Consider the following 12,462-nt stretch of genomic DNA (forward strand, 5'->3'; position numbering starts at 1 on the left):
TGGGAGTGGAACTAAGGAGCTGTGTGCTGAGGTGGAGATTTTTTTTTTATGGCACATTTTTTGGTGTCTTAAATTTTGAAAAGTTTAAATGTACTACTTATTCCAAAAATAATTATATAAATTTGAACAGAAAAGGAGGAAGAATTTAGTTTAGATCCTGATGGGTTTGGTTGGATGAGGGTGCCTGTCCCACTGGGTGCCTGGGCAGGGACGGGGGCCCCGTGTGCTGGCCAGTCCCATGAGGATTGACGGTGTACACACTCAGGGTGTGTCAGTATCTGGATTGTTCTCTGGGCCAGGCAGGCCCACGTCGCAGTCCCCATGAACCACCTGGCAGAGTTGAACTAGCCTTGAGCATCAGATCTTCTGCCTGCCTATGAAGAGCTTACAGCCCAGAGTCCCACACAGGAAACACACAATAGGAGCAATAACAAGAAAGACATTTGCCACTAATTCAGCACTTACTCCCAGAGAGCACAGAGATACTACCCCGGGCACTTTAAAGGCATTATCTCAATGGCTTCTCATGCCTTCCCTGCAGAGTAAGTGTGACTCACACCATTCCTCCAGGTGGGAAACTGAGGCACAGAGGCAAAGTTTCTCTCTCAAGTTAGCTGGAAAGTGGGCCAAGGCCATGTCTTCTCTTCTATGGGACACGCTGTTTCAGAAAGCTGAAGTGTGGGGCATACCTCAGGGTAAGCTACATGGCCCTGAAGCTGAGGTAACGTGGGTAATGGATCCACCTTAGGTCAGGTCTCCAGGGCCAAAGCAAAGTGGAAAATAGAGACCCTAATTGAACCAAGCAACTCCTCCCCCACCTCACTTCATTCAGTCATGACCTGAAAGGGCCTTTAGAGAAGAGGGAGGAGGAAGCAGGCCCTTCCGGGTGAGGGGCTTGCCTGTGGTCCCAGCATGTCAGCATGGAGCCCAGGTGCCTTAACTCCCACCTATTTAATACATACAGGGACTCTCTTTCTATTCCCTGGTTGGATAGTTGCCACCGATCACTGACTTCAGCCACCTAGAAATACCTTTCTTTGGGCACGCCCTTCCTCGAACTCTTCAGTGGCTCCCTCCTGCTTCAGGGTCTGGACTAAATTCCCAGGGCTGACATGGAGACCTCCACAGCCCACTCCCTTTATTACCTCCTCAGCACTCCCTCAGCACCTCTGCCTCAGCTGGACTGGGAGCCCCGCCATTGCTGCCCCACCGCACACCCACTTCCCACCTGCCCTGACTCCATACGTTTACCTGTGCTGCTGCTGCCCCTAGAACACCACTTGCCCCCAGCCACCTAGCCAAATCCACCACTGAGCTCCTCCAGGAAGCCTCCCGGATCACCCACATCCATGTGGCTTCTCCCACCTCTGACTCTGGATCAGAGTCTCCTGTTCCATTCTTTAGTAATCATCATGTATTCGTGTGTACCTTAGGCTACTAGTTAGACCCTAAGTTCCTTGAGGGCAGGGCCAAGTTATTAGCTCTACAGTGGTTACTCTTCTTTTGAGACAGCATTTCGCTCTGTCACCCAGGCCGTAGTGCTGTGATGCAATCATGGTTCATTGCAGCCTTGCCCTCCGAGGCTCAAGGGATCCTTCCACCTCAGCCTCCCTAGTAGCTGGGACCACAGGTGCACACTGCGACACCTAGCTAATATTTTATTTTCTGTAGAGACAGGGTTTCGCCATGTAGCCCAGACTGGTCTCAAACTCCTGAGCTCAAGTATTCTGCCTGCCTGAGCCTCCCAAAGTGCTGGGATTACAGGTGTGAGCCACCACACCCAGCCAGGTACTCTTTTCAAAATAAGGAGTGGAAATGTGCTCTGACCAGACTGTATTTCTGCTTTGTTATATGTTTGTATGAACAAGTCTAAACTTTGGGTGGCCAGGAAACAGCACACACTCAGAAACTCCCAAATAGCACCCATGGCAGCCTGAGTAATCAACCACTATGTCCTTCCTGCTGGGCCCAGAGGCCTCTCTGGATCCTCTCATCATAATGCTGCAGGCAGCTACTGTCAACTAGAGTTGGTTCATGAGGTGTAGTCTCTACGCCATCGGGAATGGGTGCTCCATGAAGGCAGGGGCTTGTCTTATCCCTAGGGCCTAGTACTATGCCTGGCACATAGCAGGCTCACAGTAAATTTTTATTTATTTATTTATTTATTTATTTTTTGAGATAGGGTCTTGCTCTGTCTGCCAGGCTCAAGTGATCCTCCTTTCTCAGCTTCCCACGATCCTCCTGCCTCAGCTTCCACCATCCTCCTGCCTCAGCTTCCCACAATCCTCCTGCCTCAGCTTCCACCATCCTCCTGCCTCAGCTTCCCACCATCCTCCTGCCTCAGCCTCCTGAGTAGCTGGGACCACAGGTGTATGCCACCACAGCTGGTAAATTTTTGTATTTGCTGTAGAGATGGAGTTTTGTCATGTTGCCCAGGCTGGTTTTGAACTCCTGGGCTCAAGGGATGTGTCCACCTTGGCCTTCCAAAGTACTGAGATTACAGGCATGAGCCACCACACTTGGCCTCAGTAAATATTAACTGAGTGAATAAATGCCCCTCCTAGAAAAGTCAATCACAGTTAGAAACTTAAATGACTGACCCTTATGTAAAAGATGGGTTGGGCTGGGGCATCAGATCTGAGTCCCAGCTCTGTGATATTACACATGTTACTAAACCTCTGAGCTGTAGTTTTCCACACCTACCTTCTTTACAGACTTATCCTGAAGGCTAAATGAGGTATCATGTGAAGTACCTAGGACACAGCTGGCATTTAGTAAATGTTAGTTTCCTACTTTCTCGTGGCTACATGTTACAGAAACAGTCATCTGAGTGAAGTGAAAATGGAGATGCTCTTCCCAGAAGACGAGAGAATGTTGGCTGGACAGAGAAGGAGGTGCTCTACACTCTAGCCCTCTGTGTGGAATCTGGGTGGTGCAGCAAGACCCTGGCTTATGTCATCACAGCTTTCTTCCTATTGCTGAATGATAATAACAGGAAGAGTACCATTTAATGAGTTCCTGCACACTGAGTGCTCTGCTGGGCACTGGGCATATACTGATCTTATCTGTTCACCGTAATTCCCAGCTTCAGAGTGAAGCACTTTGCCCAAGGCAACACACCCCGAGAGTGGTAAGGCCAAGCTTTGGCTGTGAACCTCTAGGGGTCTCCTACCCTGGTCAGCTGAGTTACAGATTTCTCTTTTAAGAAACCCACAAAGAAATCCTTAGGTGGCAAAAATTTGATCACATGGCCACATAGAGCTGCATGGGAGGCTGGGAAACGGAGGCAGTCTATTGTTAGCAGGTTCTGTGCCAGCCTCTGCTATAGCATGCTGTCAAGCCCCTGCCCTCTCTGGGCCTCGAGTCTCCATATTTGGTCAGGGAAGAGTTTGGATGGATTTTCTCTGAGGTTTCCCCTAGCTGTACTAAGGCCCCACAAAGGGCCAACTGTGTTGCCACTTCCAGTCCCTGCTGAGGCGTGAACACCAAAGATGTCCACATGAGCATTTGGTCTCCAGAGACAATGTCCTTCATGCTATTTCTGAGCTCCGTCTTGGTTTTGCTTTCTGGGGATGTGTGTGAGTTAAGGTAGGCCAGGTTATGCTGCAGCAGCAAACAATCCTGAAATCTTAGTGGCTCCTAATAGGAACTGTGTTTCTCATGCACACTACTACCCGTCGAGGGCTGGCAGGGTCCCCGTGTCTCCTTACTCCAGGACCGGGGGTGAGGGGGCAGCTGCCATCTCAAAGGCTGTCAGAAGCCAGGGCAGAGGGAAAGAGATCTCTATCTGGCAATTAAGTGCTCCAGCCCAAATAACAAATGTCACTTCTCATACCTTGTTGGCCAGGTTACCCCACCTCCCAATCACAAGGGAGCAGGGAACTGCCATCCTACCACATGCCTGGAAGGCAGAGAGTAGGAAATACAGGAGGATGACATTAATAATAACCTCAGGCCTCTGTTCCAGAGTGTCTGCCAGCCAGCTGTGATCACCTGTGTCTGGGCAGGGGTAGCAGATGTGCCCTGGGAGGCTGCACCAAGCTCTGCTGGGACCTATGTGGGGAGTGAGGGGCTGAAGAGATGGAAAGACGTCTGACATTCTGGAGCCTGGAGCTGAGGCTGGACAGCGCAACCTGCCACTGTAGGTAGAATTCCTATGCTGAAACTGAATCTCCAATGCGATAGTGCTAAGAGGTGGGGACTTTTGGAAGGTGATTATGTCATTAGGGCAGAGATTAGGGCTCTTATACAAGATGTCTGAGGGAACTTGTTTGCCCCTTTACATGACAATGCAGTGAGAAAATGTAATCTTTGAAGCAGAGAACACGTTGATCTTGGACTTCCCAGCCTCCAGAACTGTAAGCAGTAAATTCCTGTTAATAAATTATCCAGTTTAAGATATGTTGTTACAGCACCCCGAATGGACTAAGACACAGTCCCAGCCAGGAGCGTTAGTTTCCAGTTCTGTAAAACTGGGGCAGTATTTCCTAACCTGCAGAATTTTAGTGAAGATGAAATGGATGAGTAACAGTGGGGAAACGCCTCTCTACTCCCCAGCAGCCTTCTACAGAAGGCGTACTTTTCAGCAGAAGGCTCTGCCCAGCTGAGCCCTATGCCAGATTTGGGTGGTCAAATTTGAGAGCAGGAGCTTGGCAAAGAGGGGCTTTGGGGAGGCAGTCAGTTTGGAGGGGGCATATTGTAAGACTATGTGCTTACAAAAGCATAATATATACCTAAGATTTCTTTGGGGTGACTTTATTTGGGACAGTTCTGGAGGAGTTGATGGAGATGGGGGCACCCTGGCCCCTGATGCCTTCCCCCATTCAAACAGATTTGGGGGTTCCTATGGCAATGCACAAGATGAGGGTACAAAAAGGGGGCAAGAGAAGGAAGGCAGCATGATGGACGGAGGCTGGACCAGTATAGTGACCCCCAGGGAAAGTCCCCTGGGAGGGTGAAGGCAAGTAGGAGGGTACTCTGAGAATAGGGTTAGGTTCTAAAGCTGTTGCCTTCCTATGATGCAAGCCCCAGCTCCTCCTCCATCCTCAGATCTTCAGTAAACAACCTCTGTTGACAGGACGTTCGCTGCTGCACAGTGGGCACTCAGCATGCTACTTTGTATCATCTCATGTGTCATGACATGTCATGTCAAAGCCAACCTGTGGACACACAGGTCCTCTCGGCTTCCCTCAGGTTGGAGTGGGGAGAAAGCAGGTCAAAAGCCCAGCCTTGGCCGGGCGTGGTGGCTCAAGCCTGTAATCCCAGCACCTTGGGAGGCCGAGACGGGCGGATCACGAGGTCAGGAGATTGAGACCATCCTGGCTAACACGGTGAAACCCCGTCTCTACTAAAAAAATACAAAAAACTAGGCGGGCGCCTGTAGTCCCAGCTACTCCGGAGGCTGAGGCAGGAGAATGGCATAAACCCGGGAGGCGGAGCTTGCAGTGAGCTGAGATCCGGCCACTGCACTCCAGCCTGGGCAACAGAGCGAGTCTCCGTCTCAAAAAAAAAAAAAAAAAAAAGCCCAGCCTTGGTGGGAATGTAAACCAGTACAACCACTATGGAAAACAGTATGGAGATTCCTTAAAGAACTAAGAGTAGAACTACCATTCGATCCAGCAATCCTATTACTGGGTATCTCTACCCAGAGGAAAATAAGTCATTGTATGAAAAAGATACATGCACACACATGTTTATAGCAGCACAATTGGCAATTGCAAAAATATGGAAACAACGTAAATGCCCATTAACCAATCAGTGGATAGAGAAAATGTGGTATATATACACCACAGAATACTACTCAGCCATAAAACGGGACAAAATAATGGCCTTTGCAGCAACTTGGATGAAGCTGGAGGCCATTATTCTGAGTGAGGTAACTCAGGAATGGAAAACCAAATATCACATACTCTCTTTTTTTGTTGTTTTTTTTTGTTTTTGAGATGGAGTCTCGCTCTGTTGCCCAGGCTGGAGTGCAGTGGTGTGCAATCTCGGCTCACTGCAACCTCCGCCTGCTGGCTTCAAGCAATTCTCCTGCCTCAGCCTCCCAAGTAGGTGGGACCACAGGCACGCACACCACCATGCCCAGCTAATTTTTGTATTTTTAGTAGAGACAGAGTTTCACCATGATGGCCAGGCTAGTCTTGAATGCCTGACTTCGTGATGTTCTCTGTTTTAAGTGGGAGCTAAGCTACGAGGATGCAAAGGCATAAGAATAATATAATGGACTTTGGGGACTCTCGGGAGGGTAGGAGGGGTTGAGGGATTAGAGGCTACATATTAGGTACAGTGTACACTGCTCAGTTGACAGGTGCACCAGAATCTCAGAACTCACCGCTAGAGAACTTATCCATGTAACCAGAAACCACCTGTACCCCAAAACCTATTGAAACAAAAAAGGCTAGCCTTGGTCCTGCCCAGCGCAGAGAGACAGGAAGCTGTGACTTGGATTTACTCTTCCAAAAGCCTCAAATAGCCAGCCCTGATCTGCTGACACAGTTCCCGTTCTGAGCAGAGAAATGGAGGAGAAGGCAGCAGAAAGACAAGAAAGAATCTCCACTGAGATCAGGGGCTAGCTCATTAATCTAGGTGAGTATGCCATTTTGGAGATTATACAAACCAAGCCCTGGAGGGGTCAAATGACTCAGTAATGCAGCCAGCCCATGGCACAGGCAGGGTGAGGAGCCACATCTGCCTTCCTATAGCCACCAGAGAAGGGAAACGGGCGCAGAACGGTCACATAGCAATTCAGTAGCAGAGCCAGGATCCAGCGACCCCAAACCCTGGTCTCTCCCGGTTGCTAGCCTGGGAATGATACCCAGCTCTTTCACCCACTTTTGGCCTTGGCTCTTCACCGCACCTGAGGATCCAGTGACCCCAAGCCCTGGTCTCCCTGCTGCCAGCCTGGGAACATTGCCCAGCTCTTTCACCCACTTTTGGCATTGGCTCCTCACCACACCTGTGCCAGTGGCTGGCTGGGTTACTCTGAGTTGTTTGACTCCTCCAGGGCTCAGTTTGTCTAATCTCCAAAATGGCACGTTTACCTCGATTGACTAGCTAGCTTCTAATCTCAGGGAAGTGTGCATCTTGTCTTTCTGGGGGGATTCTGGGAGTCAGATAGGGAGAGGCAGCATGATCTGAGAAATCTGAGCCCCAGACACTAGAGGTGGAACTGGTCCCCCTGCATCCTGGCCGGAAGCAGCATTTGAAAGCTGATCTTGAGCGAGACAATATGAGGATAGCCATTGTCATTGTTGCACGCATCATCTTACTTAACCCTCAGTTGGCCCTGCCAAGTGGGTTCCTTTGTTTTCTAGTTTTTCCATTGAGAAAACACAAGTAAGATTCAGTCTGAAGACTGGTAGCTCAGTGCTCCCAACAAGGGGCAGGAGGGGCCTGGCTGAGCACCCTGAAGGAGGAGTGGGGGCGGGTGCCAGAACACGGATGCTTTCCTGTCTGGCTGGAGCTGCTCCCACCGTGTTCCGGAGCAGGGCAGAACAGGAAGGCAGGAACAATGGGCAACCGGCAGTGGCGGGGTGCTGGGGTTCCTGAGCCAGGGGCGGGGAGGCTCGGGCCTGGTCACCACCAAGGCTGGGGGTGCAAGTTTCCTGTGCGAGAGACTTAACAAGATTAGCAAGTAACATTTTTGAGCACTTACTGTATGTCCGGACCTGTGTTAGACACTTTAGATGGATTAGCCTCATTTTACAGATAAACAAATTGGGGCACAGAGAGTTTAAATGAAATGCTTAAGGTAAGAGGTGAAAGATTTGAACCCAGGCAGGCTGGCTCCAGATCCTATGCTCTTAACTACTATAACTTTATACATGTATACATACATATATGATTATATACATGTTCTACATACTTTCTCAATTTTCCCCTTTCACTTAATTTATCATTGCCACTTTTCTATGTCATCAGTATCATCCTTGTTTAAAGTGCTAACATGCCGGGAAGACCTTGTCCATGTGTCCTGGCCACGTCCCAGTCTGTTTTTCCCATTACCTGAGGGGTCTGGATTTCCACTATTGGTGCTGTCATTGAGTTAAGGTGTGGTTCCTCTCATTTAAACTGGTGATAACAATGGTGGCACCAAGGGGTGGGCTGGGGGGTGCTTAAGCCCCTTTTAATCTCTATCATAATAACTCCTTTATCCAAATAAACACCATCTACATAAAATAATGTGCTTTTATGCAAACAGTACTTCAAGACAGGACTCCCTCCCCAGCTCAATGAGATTGCTGCACCCAAGCATCCCCACGGAGAAGTCCCCCAGGCAGCCTGGCTGCTGGGTTAATACCGTAGTGGTGCTGCTCTGAACACAAGCTGTGGGAGCACTGCTGGTATCTTAGGATCCGGTGGGGTGGAGATGTGGAGCCCAGGAAGACCCAGCCTGACCTGGTGTTGGTGGCTTCAGAAATTGCTGGAGAGGGTAGAGGCTCTTGCCTAGGGCTCTTACTGCATTTTATGTAAGATGAAGGCCACAGAATAGTGCTGTCAAGACTGGGAAGGCCTGTGGGACTCAGGGCTCCCTGAGTCCCTAAGACTGACCTGCTCCTCCTTTCACCTGAGACAGACTGGGAGATCCCAGGGTAGTGGGGGCAGGGGAGTACAAGGGGCTTGTTGAAAATTCTCCACCATAGCAGGTAGGAGAGCCTGCTGGAGCCGCTCCCCCAGGGGTGATGAACCCGCTGGAGGACCTCTCCTAGAGCCCCCTTTTGGCCCTCACAAGGCCAGCTGGGAGCACTGGATGGGGAACGAGACAGTTTTGTGTTCTAGTTTCATCCCTGCCCGTGGGTGGCTATGTGGCCCTGGGCAAGTCACTCTCCCTTGGTAGCCTCTGGCTTCCCAACCCTACCATACCAGGGAACACCATGGACTCTCCCGTTCTGCCAGATGGTCTAACAAAGATTCTTTCCCTCTCGGGTCACCTGGCTGGCAGGTGGGTGATTCAGAAGTCACTTTTCTGAACCTCCAATTATTATTACATATTAATATACATTTACCTAATTACCTTCCAAGTATGGCTTTTGGGGGTCAGCTGTTAATCCACTTCCCCTTCGTATGGTAGCTGTCTTTAATTTTCATCTGGGGAAGCCTCCTCTCCTCCACTTCAGCCATGTGCAGTGGATGGAGTTGACTCTTCTTCTGGTTCCAAAAGGGGAAGAGAGGCTCGCAGATCTGTGCATTCCATTCCCCAAACCTCAGAGGAGTAGGGGTCAGGGTGGGGCATGTGACCCAATTCCAGCCCGTGGTATCAGGCTTAGAACTGGTCCCGATTGTGGAAAAGTCTGGAAGCTTCAAACCTGAGGGGATTTGAGATTGGAGTTAACTGGCAGCCATCCTGCCCCCATGGAGAATGGAGCCATTGCAGAAAAGGCGGAGCTGGGAATGGAGAGACAGACCAGGGTCTCGTGATGTAGCTTAATCCCTTAAGTCCAGCCGTGCATGAAGCCAAGTGCTCACCCTTAGGCTTTTCAGGTACAGGAGACAAATGCCTTTTTCACTGAAGCCAGTTTGAAGTGGGTTTTCTGTTGCTTACAGCTAGAAAAATCCTGACTTTTGTTGACGTTACTTAATTCTATGATACCATCAGTGGTACAATGATTTTATAAAGGAAAATATTAAATCTTAATAAGAAGTTATTTTTATTTTTATTTATTTATTATTTTTTTTGAGAAGGTCTGGCTCTGTCACCCAAGCTGGAGTGCAGTGGTGCGATCTCGGCTTACTGCAACCTCTGCCTCTTGGGCTTAAGCCATCATTCCACCTCATCCTCCCGGCCTCCCAAGTAGCTGGGACTACAGATACATGCCACCACACCCTGATAATTTTTGTATTTTTAGTAGAGATGATGTTTCTCCATGTTGCCCAGGCTGGTCTTAAACTCAAGCAATCCACCCACCTCAGCCTCCCAAAGTGCTGTGATTACAGGCCTGAGCCACTGCACCTGGCCTAATAACAGTTTTTTTTTTTTTTAATTAAAAAGATGCAAATCAGGTTCCCCTTGCAAAAAACTGACACTAGTGTATTTTTATTTATAAAATTGCATACCACCATCTCCTTTGGTGATATGATCAAAGTTCTTCACATCTAGAGTCTAGACTGTGAGAAACAAACTCACTCATCCAAACCCAAAGAATGGACCCAGAGACACAGAGAACAGTGGAAGTGAGACTTTTAATACAGTCTTGCAAGATGGGGTGTCTGGTGGGCAGGCACACCCAGCACGGTTACAACAAGCAATTTATCCTCTAGTGTGTGGGTCCCTCTCCTGGTTCCTCAGAGGTTGAGTACTGTGGAGTCACAATCTTCCTGGACGTCACCTGTTGGTTGTTGAGTAGGGTTGTTTTGTTTGTTTGTTTTCTGAGATGGAGTCTCATTCTGTCGCCCAGCCTGGAGTGCAATGGCATGATATTGGCTCACTGCAACCTCCGCCCCCCAGGTTCAAGCGATTCTCCTGCCTCAGCCTCCCGAGTAGCTGGGATTATAGGTACCTGCCACCACGCCCGGCTAATTTTTGTATTTTTAGTAGAGACAGCGTTTCACCATGTTGGCCAGGCTGGTCTCAAACTCCTGACAAGTGATCCACCCGCCGTGGCCTCCCAAAGTGCTGGGATTACAGGCATGAGCCACCTTGCCTGGCCAGGTAGGGATTTTGGGTGTTTTCTTTAGGGTTGTCTCACTGCATTTTGTTGCAGCCCATAATGCATTGCGATTATAGTCCACTCAAGGGCTTTTTAAGTATTTGACTTATGACCTAGGTAGTCAGGCAAGCTGGTAAAAGAATAGATAAAGTGAGCTATTTTGCAGGCTAGTAAATCTTCATTCTAGACTAAACTCTTAGGTTTGAATGAGAGCAACTAAGGGTGCCCCAACTAGCAGGCTCCAGCTATTAAAGCAGGGGCCTAGTATATTCTGTCCTTCTGTAGTTTGCAGACCCAAGCCTACCTGAGGTCTTGGAAATGGACCACCATTTACATATTTCCTACATAGACTTTGGAGATATTCAGCCATTTTTCCTTTCCTTTTTCTTTTCTCACTTCTTCTTTCTCTCTCTCTTTTTTTTTTTTTTTTTTTTTTTGACAGAGTTTCATTCTGTTGCCCAAGCTGGATTGCAGTGGCATGATCATAGCTCACTGCAGCCTCTAACTCCTAGGCTCAAGTGATCTTCCAGTCTCAGCCTCCTGAGTAGCTGGGACTACAGGTATGCACCACCACACCCAGCTAATTATTTTTTGTAGAGACAGGGTTTTGCCATGTTGCCCAGGCTGTTCTCAAACTCCTGAACTCAAGTGATCATACTGCCTCAGCCTTCCAAGGTGCTGGGATTACAGGCCTGAGCCATCATGCCCAGCCTTCTCTTTTAATTGCATTGTCTGGCTAGCAATAAATCAGTCTTCTATTTACTCAGTATAATCTGTTATTTCCACACGGCATGATTTTAAAAGTCATTTTAAGTGATAGTTAGGGAATCGGGTAAAATTCCACCGAACTTGATCACAGCCAACCAAACAAATGGATAGCAGACAGTGACAACACCTTACTCCCCCTCTGCCTGCTGGCTGGTAGGTTTCTTGGACTTCCATTCTTGGGCACACCCTCATTCAAGAAACTTTTAAGATGGTGTTGATGGGGAGGTAGTGTGTGAGAATGAGTTACGATCATCGATCATCGTTACCATTTCTTTGAAGCATTCCAAATTGTAACCAAACTTGAAACAAATGCCCCTGGCTGAGTCTGGGTGTGTTGGGGGCCAAGTATATAACTGGAAGTTCTCTGGATTAATGTCTACATATAATAAATATAATGCTTATTACAGGTGGTTTTTAAATGTGCTAATATCATACTGAAACTTAACTATAACCACAATGGTTGTTTAGAACTGAAGACTAACAGAAGGTTTTTTGGACTAATTTAATCGCTGACTTTGAAGTTGCCAGTGCAGTGATAATAAAAAGCAGACTTACTTTTGGTGGTTGTCTTGTTACCTTCAAACTTCCTGCAGACTGCGTCCCCCTCATTGCCTGTATGAGGTGGGTCCTGCTGCCCTGTTGTGCTCAGTAAATGTTTTGATGATCCTAAGGAGAGGTCCTTAATGGGCATCCCCAGAAAGGAGTGAATGAAGGAGTGATCCCAGGACAGGGAGCCATTGCTTCTGAGTCTTAGGCCTGACTCGGTTATAACATGCTATGTGTCCTTAGGGAAGTCACATGCTCTCCGTGCTTCACATGGGATATTCTTTCCCTGCTCTGCTTAGCCTGGATGATGGAGATGTCAGGCCTTGGGCAGAAGTGAATGACAAATGCTTGCCTGCTCCAACCCTGGGCACCTGTCTAGGAGTCACACCCACACTGGTGCTGGGCCAGGTCAGCCTCGTCTGCCCATCCCCTTCTACTCTGGCTCCCCAGCTATCCTTACATCTAGCTAGGCCTTTTAATGCTTAGTAGGGGCCCCTCA

General features: G+C 48.6%; 1 long non-coding RNA gene across 1 annotated transcript in view; it reads left to right on the forward strand.

Moving 5' to 3' along the window:
- Positions 1-12,462, forward strand: part of LOC112633824 — a 54,198-nt gene that overhangs the window by 4,826 nt on the left and 36,910 nt on the right. The window lies entirely within an intron of this gene.

This window comes from Theropithecus gelada, chromosome 10 (assembly GCF_003255815.1).
Source record: "Theropithecus gelada isolate Dixy chromosome 10, Tgel_1.0, whole genome shotgun sequence".
In the NCBI taxonomy this organism is placed as follows: Eukaryota; Metazoa; Chordata; class Mammalia; order Primates; family Cercopithecidae; genus Theropithecus; species Theropithecus gelada.